A 9,122-nucleotide genomic window follows, 5' to 3' on the forward strand; every position below is an offset into this window, starting at 1 on the left:
ACATATTTAGTGGTGGTGGTTTTTGGGTTTTTTTGGATGCAGTTTACCACAGATTCCAGTCATCCGGATACTCGTGATTTTTAATTAATTGCTTTACCACTCCTGGCTGTAAAAATTGTCAGAAATATAAATGAAATATCAACAAATATACTGCATTCTACTTGTATTCTGCGGGGTGAGGGAAAAAGAAAAAAAAAAAAAAAGAAAACTGGAATTGTGAGTTGCAAACTTGGCCTTCCTCTGAGTGAGTTGTTGGTACATTTGAGACTCTACACAGGATATGTTCTCATTTCTTCTAAGAGTTATTCCACTCTTCAACATTTAGCAGGACTATCTGAATGCTGTGATTGTCACACCCTTCCTAAAAAGCTCTTTTACTCCTTTTTCAGGTACAATATTACCTCTGTTGTTTCAATTGCAGATACCCAAACTTCCCTCCTACCGTAACACTTGCGGCATTTTCCACCGGTGGTATCTGGGGCGGAGGGGGAGGGACGATGGGGGAGGGGGAAGAAAAAAGATGGAGTGCAAAATGGGGTGGAACAGAATAAATTTAATTCAGTATAAAATCATACAATGCAAAGAGGTTCTACTCTGAGTAACTATTGTAAGTTACCGAATAAAATTCTCTACTGTTGCTAATGTAAGTGCTGCTTTATTTAATGTATTATGTTACCGCTATTTCTAGCGTGGCCCACCGACATGAGGAAGGGACCACCACACCGATCCATCTAAACATAGTGCCTCGGAGCTGGCAGTGACAGGGACCAGGTGCCTCTGATTAAACTGCAAGGAGGCGGCAAAGGATGAAACCGTGAATCCTTCTGGAAATGTGAGCGGGGTCCTGCTGCCGTGGGTTCGAATGGAACTGGATGGCCTTGGGGTGGTAATGCCGTGCTCCCAGCCCCCCGGGACCTTACCCTCCAAAGCACAAAGCAGGAGCCAGGGCAGCACAGTGCTGGCTGCTGCAGCCTCCCCAGAGCCTGTCGATAGCTCGCAGAGTGGCAAGAAATTGACTTTACCATCCTGAAACAGTGGCTCTCACAGCTATTTACAACAACTTAGAAAGTCAGCACAGCGTTCAATTATTTCCCTGCTCCTTCAGAAAGTTAAAGAGGTAAGACAGAAGGTGAGAAACACATAAAGACAAAACATTACCAGGATCTGCACAATCTGCTGGGAGCAAAGCATCGCTATATGGCCCCATTCACAGTAGCATTATCTGTCTTTCCCTCCCAGCTCACCCACTGACTCGGAGCAATTTCAGCTTTAATGAATGCTTAAATTCAAATATCATCACAAAACTATCCAAGACTCTGCATACAAATATTTGTTTTATTCCTTTTGTGCAAGGTGGCATCCTTTTCAGCCTGACTGGAAAGAAGCCCAGCCAGAACCTCAATGGGTATCAGCAGAGCCTGCATTACCCTATTTTAAACATCTGCACAACGCACACTGGCATCACAGGTAGTTTTGGTGCCTCAGTTAAGCAAAGCTCTGCTGGAGATGGAGCTTACAGGCAGCCAGCCCTTTCCTTGCTGGTGGTGGACTGAGGCATCCAGCAAGCTCCAAAGGCCAACTGGAAATTCCAATGTGTTTTCAGTTTCAGTGCCCCTGCTTGCTTTTCTCCTACAAGAGAAAAAATAGCCCTCAGTCAGCTTTTTTTTTTTTTTTAATTTTGTATTTGTTACTTTACCCTCTTCCCCAGCCAGCCTTAATAATCTCCTCTAAAAAACTGAATTCTCTCAAAGCCAGTCGCACAGAAGATTTTCTGTGCCTTTGAATATTTCCCCATCCCGTGGAAACCCCTGGCATGCTGCAGAGCGTTGGCCCAGCTCATCACAAAGCAGAGGTATAACTCATGCTGCTTGAAGACAAGGAGAAAGAGCACAGGAATTACATTGATGGATTCACTCACTAATTATTCATTAAGATAATGAGAACAAGCTATCAGAAGGATTTCTGAAAGAAGCGTGTTTGAAGGAAGGACCCCAGAGGTAGAGTGAGCAGACCTGAAAGCAAAAAATTTGGAGGTGATGGGAAGAGGTGGCACAGGAGAGTGCTCGGAGGGCCACAAAGGCAGGGAGGGAGACGAGCCACCCTCCTGGCGATGGGGAGAGAAGCCTCCAGGGAAGCCATTTCTCATCGCTTTTTTATGAGAAGACCCTGGGGAGACCTGTCCCCCGGATCAGGCACCACACACCGTGGCTATGAGCACTCCTCACAAGTGGTAGGGCGGGCGCTGCACAAAGGAGGATGAAGGAGCTGCCTTTTTCCTCCTCCCCTACGTGAGCAATCTGTAATATGTGCTCTCGCTTGGGGGCCTTGCTCAGAGAGCCAGGAGGAGTTTGTACAGGTGCTGATGCGCTCACTAACAAATTTTGCAAGAGCAGAGCTCTGCCAGCGGGGAGCCCGAGAGGTGAGGAGGTGAGAGCTGAGCACCGCCACCCCATGCGGTGTTCCATTATATACCTGCCTGACCGCACAGGGATGCGGAGCAGGGGGGAGCCCCCTCCCCAGTTCCCCCAGGGATGCCAGGAGGGTAAGGGCAGAGAGGGCAGCTTGCTGCTGAGAGGTGCTTCTGGCTGAAAGACGGGGCATTTGGGAAAGGTGGGGGAGCACAGGTGGGGTGAGAGTTGTGGTGGTCTGTTGACTGCAGGTACAGGCACCTGCTGGAAGGAAGTGCAAGCACGTGTTGGGCTCGGGGCAAGTTTCTGCGCTCCCTGGGCAGAGCGGGCGCCCCTCTCTGTAGCAGCGCCCAAGCTCTGCTTGGTGTCTGCAGCTGCTGCCTTGATTTACCCCTGCTGAAGTCCCATCAAGCAGCGCGGTTTTAATTGAGTGAGGGCGAGGGGCAGCGGGAGGAAGCTGTGGGGGGGAGGACAGAGGTACTTCCCCAGCACAGACCTTTACTCCCTCCCAGCTGCCTTCCCAGCTCCTCCTGCTGCCAAGGCTACCCTCGCTCAGACACCTGCGCCCGTGCCCATGTGCCCCCCTCTCTCCCCCCTCCTCTTGCCCATGCACCGATGGGGGTCCTGCAAGGACAAGCTTGATTCAAGCCCCCTCTGCAGAGCACCCACCGAGCCTGGCTGAGGTACTTGGTTACCTGTATGCAGCAGCCCCGTGCTGAGCCCCTGGACACCAGCCGAAGCAGCAGCACACCGTGCAGTGATCTGTTGCAGCAGCACGGCTGCTCACCACCAGTATCCCACATAGGGACGAGTGAGGAACCAGCACCTGATGTGCTCTCGCACTATCAGCCCTACCAAGTTCTAGTGCATCTCTCTGGCTGGGTTTGAGCTAAAAACTTCTCCAGGGGCTTTTGAAAATCCAGGCTCAATCTTCATGGCTAAGACATGGAGGTGGTGGTCACGTTCACCCCCTCACCTACCCTGCATAACACAGCAAAGGGTTTGATGCTTTGGCCGCAGTCCAGCAATATTGCTCTTTGAAACTAGTCTCACCTGCAGTAAACCCTAAGGAACAACAGCACCTTCAAATTCTTCTGGAAATGAAGCATTGAAGGAGGCTCTGGGATATTCATGTGAAGTTTCCAGTAAAGGAAACTGGAAGAAAAAGTGCTGTAGGTGGGATGATGAAGGGACCTGAGACTGAAAGGAGCAAAAAAAGGACAAAGCATGTCAAGAGGGTAGTGTGAATTTTGGTAAGAACAGGAGGAGCAAGGAAAAGGAGAGATGAGAGAAAGGAGCAGAAGAGCACTAAGACAAGGAAAGCCCCAGAGCAAGTCGAAGTAACCTCTGTAAAAGAAAAGGACACCGATCAACAAATACATGTTGTAACACACATAGCAAAGGAAGCGGACAAGAAAATGAGTAAAAAAAGCACAATGTAAAGGTGATGGGAGGGAAAATACAGGGAAGGGAAGCGAGGCAAACGCAAGCCAAAACACATGAGGCAGGAGGAAAAGATGAGGCAAAAGGAGGTCGGGTTTCCACTAAAAGCAGGACCTTCAGGGCAAGGGGGGAGCCTATTTCACTGCAAAGCCAGGTGTAAGCAGCGCGGAGCTCTTCCTTGGGGTTTGCCCTTTCCCTCGAGTGCAGGGGGCAGTGGGCCGGGGCTGCTGACCCCACCAGCCAAGGGCACAGCATGGCAGCTGGCAGGCAGGACGCCAGGGCTCTGCCGCTGGGCCAGGCACGCACAAACCTGCCGGAGATACCGAGCCAGCAGCCCGCAAGGCAAGGGGGAAACCATTCTGGCCCTCACTTGAAACTCCCGTTTTTCAATTTTGAGACTACAGGCTCACTTCTTACTGATGACCTACATTTCCCCAATAAAGCCAGATAATTACCAGCGCCTATGCGAAAGCCATTTCAGACGTAATCCTGCATTATGTCGAGGCTTATTATGTCTGCATTATGGCAAGCCTGAAACACTTCCCTGGTCCTTTTTCCACATCTGCGGGAAAAGAACAGAAAATTTTTCAAGCATTTTCTAAAAAAATCGCTTGCTGTCAACAACACTGTATCTTTTCGAGGATCTCCACAGCGAAATTCAGCTAGTTTACTGCAACACCCATGTACTAGTCCTCAGCTCTCCTTGGTGACTTCCACCAGCTGGAGGAAACATCCAAGACTGGTGTGAGAAGTTCCCTTACCAAAACCCATCAGCTGGGGAGGAGGTAACCTCCTGCTTTTCTTCTGGTCATCTGGATAGTCTAAAGACCAGACGAAGACAAGACCCCACCACCCGTGCCTGACATCCTCGTCACACCGAGGAGGAGTCACCTCTGATTCCTACTGTGTCGGCAAAGGTACCCCTCATGTAAGGGCCAGCTGAAAACCTCAGCTGTGAGAGAAAAGCGCCATTTCTTTCCCATCCCAGACAAAAAGAATAACCCTGCCTGACCAAGAAATCCTTTCAGAAGTAAGTACGTTCCACACCACAAAAGAAAGGAATGAGGAAAGGGAATGGTCACCTGCAAAAGAGAGATGCTGGTGAGCTGGAGGTGCCTGAAGGTAAAAGGGCAGTTTGAAGGACTCCAGGAAATAATTAAAAGGGAAGAGAAGCACACACCTGGTGGAAAACACGGGAGAGCAGATGTTGTCAGATGCAAAGAGTATCCACATCTGTAGCCAAGATTAATTGTGAGAGTAATGGGTTATTTGCCCATCTAGAATGCAGAAGTGAAGTGTTGTGTAGAAATGCCATTAATCTCCCTTGATGGGTACATTATTTCCACTGAATTCTACCTGACATTTCAAGTTGCTTTCAATATATTTTGTTGTATATTTTTTCACATTTTCAGTGCTCTATTGCCAAAGATTCTGGATCATCAAAATTAATCAGCAGCCTGGAACAGAGCCAGATACAACAAATAAAGAACCAGGCGCTTTTGATATTCTCCCAATCCTAGACGGATGTATAACTCACATTTATTGGTATGGGAAGGTCTGGGACTGCTCAGAGAAGGGAAAAAAAAAAAAAGTTAAAGAAAAAATAACAACACCCATGTGCATTGTTGGGAGAAACTGATAGGCACTGCCGATGAACAAATGGCTACTACTTCTGCTTCGAAGCATTTGTTTGACTCATCATTTGGAGATCAGCAGAGAGAGAGGAGAGCCCAGGACTCACTCCTCGTGCCTGGTAAAACACCAGTAACTGCGTCAGACGCAATGGTGTTACAACAGTGTAACTGAGCGAGGTCTCTGAAGATGACTGCAAGTATCTGGGCTCCACACATAAAACCAACCCTGAAGGCCTGAATGCAAATTCAAAGATACTCCTTTAAGGGAGGAAAATATATTTGCTTAATTACCCCTGAAGGACAGTTACAATGGAAAAAAGCTTCCATGTAACAGAAGTAAATGACAGCCCCTGCGCCGGCTGCCTGCCACGGGGTGCTGTTACCCACACCCCAACACCGGCTGTGCCAGGGGTGCCCTGCGAAGCGCCGGCTCCCAGCCCATGGGCACGGCAGCAAGCAGCCGGCACAGGTGGGAAGGAGAAGACCTGAAGCAGAGGCACAGCAGTTCCCACAGGCCATGAGACAGCCAGGCGAGAAGCTTCAGTGGAAGAAGCAGCAGTTTTGGAAAGCCGGTGTGCTTTCCTCCTCATTGCAACTCGCCTTCCTCCCAACAAGTGAACCCTTCTTGAGGAGCCCGTGGTGGCTGCAGCTGAGCTAGCCTGGGGGCTGAGCCGGGCCCCCCTCCCCATGCAGGCAGCGGCGGGGCTCCTCGCCCGCAGCCCTCTGCATGGAGCCAAAATTAAAAATTCTGTTGAGAGGAAATCTCCTGCCAGCCAGTATCCCTGAGCTCAGAGAAATGCTGCAATAACAAATGCTGTGACAGGAATTTCATGCTGAGCCCCAGCACCAAGAGGACACTATCATTTTCCCATGCTATTTTGAAGTGATGCAAAGATGTCAGCATCAAGGGGACTTAAAGGACCCATTACGCAAAGCTCTTTGACAAATAAATAAAACATGAAAGTAGTTCCCTTTGCAGGGAGAGCAGGGGAGAAGAAGGATAAGGGGAGCGCTAGGAGCGGGAACACCATTTTTGTTATGGATTTTGCATGTTTAAAACCTGCCTCTGAAGGCAGCTTAGTAATTAGCAGCAGCTTACATTTACAAGGGTATTTTCCCACAGCTCCATCGCACTGGCTAATTGATGGACTTTCTGCTTTGCCAGTGAGGGAAGCAGGAATGGCCTTGCCTGCTGACACTCCTCGGTGCCCTGGCTACTACAGAGCCATCTCCGTTCACACACACACATCTCCACATACATAGATAGATACATACTTACACAGCAAGTGTATTTACAAACACTGCAAATATTTGGCATCTTAGAAAAGCTCTGATAGAGGCTTCTGTTTTCTCAAGGTATTTAGCATAAATGTACTAGCTAGGAAGCAGAATTGAATAAAACTGTTTGCCCTAAAAATAACTGAAACTGTGGCAGAATAAAGTTACTCTGAGAGATGCGCTTGCTTCACATATAGTTCGCGACTGTTATCTACACTACCTGTTGCAGGGCTGGACAAATTAAAAGATGATGAGATCTTGCTACTGTGCTGTATTTACCGCTATGGGCCCATTTAAATAAGGCACTTCTGAAAGCGATTGCTCCCAAAACCAAAAGTGAAAAGCATGAATCTTGTTGTTTGTTAGCTGAGTGCAGCAGCGTGCTGGTGCATACCGTGCTCCTCATCTCCACAACTTTTCCCACTGACTTCTGAGAAGGAGCAGACAACGGGCTGCCGTTGGGTTTTTTTCAAAAGGGAAGCCAGGAGGAGTCAGTGCAATTATTTTTGGCTCCTGCACACGGGGTATGGTGCCAGATAAGAATGCAATTGTTTGTGTTCTTTAGAAAAATCTTTCTAAAAAAAAAGATGGTTCTGAAGAATTCCTATCAGAATGCACGACCTTTATCAGTAACTAATGCAAGCTGAGTGCCTGAAATACAGCAAGAAGTCTTGGGTTTACCTTTTTCCCCGCTGGGAGGAACATTTCCGCATCATGGGTGAGACACCCGCAGACACCCTCCACGCCCGGTAGCAGCACCCACGGAGGCTGCGGGTCCCCTCCAGGGCTGGGGACCGTCCCGCTGCCTCGGGGGGTGCGGGATCAGCCCTCCCCCTGGTGCGGGGCAGGGAACACCCGGGCACCTGCACTCAGCTTCAAGCCCGGGGGGTGAGGTGTGCTGCAGGGATCCGGTCAGGGAATCTGCAAAAGAAAGTGAAAGCGTTCCTGGAACGAGGGAGACCAAGCAGCCCCCTTTCCTGTGTGATGACTGCTTCAAACACCACATGCCCGCCCCCCCTCACCCCCCCATCCCAGCAGGCAATGCAATACTGTGCATAGATTGCAATATGCAGATATCAGTTTGTCCAGTGGTTTTCCTGAATGGAATGTGCTCTCTCCCCCCTTCCAGCTGGGTCCCACCAGAAGGTGGCCGGCTCCTCGCACCAGCGAGCGCTGACCTCCCGAAGCAGAGGGGTGCCACATTTCCCAGGCTGGCACCCACAACCCTGCACGCTCCGAGACACCGCCAGCCCTCACATGGCTCCGTGCAGCTGGCAGGCAGCAGCTCCACTGGCCAGGGGAAATTTCAGGGAGGACAGACGCTTTGCACGGTGCCGTCTGAGCCCGATGCTGTTATGTGCATGGGATGAACTGCAAGGGGAGAGAGGCTGCGTTAGGCTTTTCCTCAATTCTTCACCTGCAATATATATCCTCCTACAACCAGCCATCATTCCAACACACCTGCCAGCCAGCCCGGCCCATGACCGGAAGGGCTGCAGAGGGACTGTTAGGTCAAATATTCACACACACACTGATTTCCACAGAGGATGCAGTTCTCTTGGAGGGAGGTGGCCTTTGCTGGAGTATATTTTACTTAGCAATTAATTTTGGCAAAAAGCCTTCCCTCAAAAGCTGCATTCAAACAGAAATGCATGTTTTCCATAGAAAGAAAACCCTCCCCTTGAAGAAAACCATGGTAGACTGCAAAGCTTAGGCTTTAGTAACCCACTTCAATAACTGGAAAATTGTTAGATCTATCATTTTCAGCCTTTGCGCAAGTTTCCAGTAGTCTGAGAACCAGTACCAGCAATGACTTTCCCTTTGCAGCAACCACTGAGAACTAAAAATGCTGTCAGCTTGACTTTGTGTTTCTTATTGATCTTTCAGGGCCCGCAGTGATCTGATCTGGCTTTGAGGCTGCCCTGCTTGGAGCCAGAGGTTGAACCAGGCCAGCTGAAATTATTCTGCAACCGTCCGATGCAGATGGAGAGAAACCACTGCAGCCACAGGAGACCCCCTGGGCTGGGGTTGCTCCCTCAGCAGCCGATGCAAGGAAAGGGGAGCAGCCTAACACCAAACTGCTTGAAAGTTAAAGGGTGTGGAATGGGATGGCAGAAAATGGACAAGTTCCAAAATCCAAAATTTTGCATGCAACCCATCACAGTGCCAGGATGTTTTGCTGTCTCGGTTTGGCTGCATAGGAAGCAGCGGCACAGCTCCACCATGTATCACAACCCCCTGCCCCGACAGCCGGTAGGAGAGGGGTGCACCCCCCCTCCCACTGAAGCTCAGCAGGACGGCTTGCACCCCCGTACAAGCACACGCTTAAATGCTTTGCTGAGTGCAACTCCAGGCAACC

General features: G+C 49.8%; 1 long non-coding RNA gene across 1 annotated transcript; it reads right to left on the reverse strand.

Annotated features, from left to right (window-relative positions):
* Nucleotides 1–552: 552 nt before the first annotated feature.
* Nucleotides 553–7,713, reverse strand: LOC130144936 (uncharacterized). The gene is made up of 3 exons (XR_008820316.1): nt 7,445–7,713; nt 4,307–4,413; nt 553–1,629 (listed from the first exon to the last, which is right to left on the reverse strand). It is a non-coding gene; the product is annotated as an uncharacterized LOC130144936 (long non-coding RNA).
* Between the last annotated feature and the right edge of the window lie 1,409 nt (nt 7,714–9,122).

This window comes from Falco biarmicus, chromosome 2, assembly GCF_023638135.1.
Source record: "Falco biarmicus isolate bFalBia1 chromosome 2, bFalBia1.pri, whole genome shotgun sequence".
Lineage (NCBI taxonomy): Eukaryota > Metazoa > Chordata > Aves > Falconiformes > Falconidae > Falco > Falco biarmicus.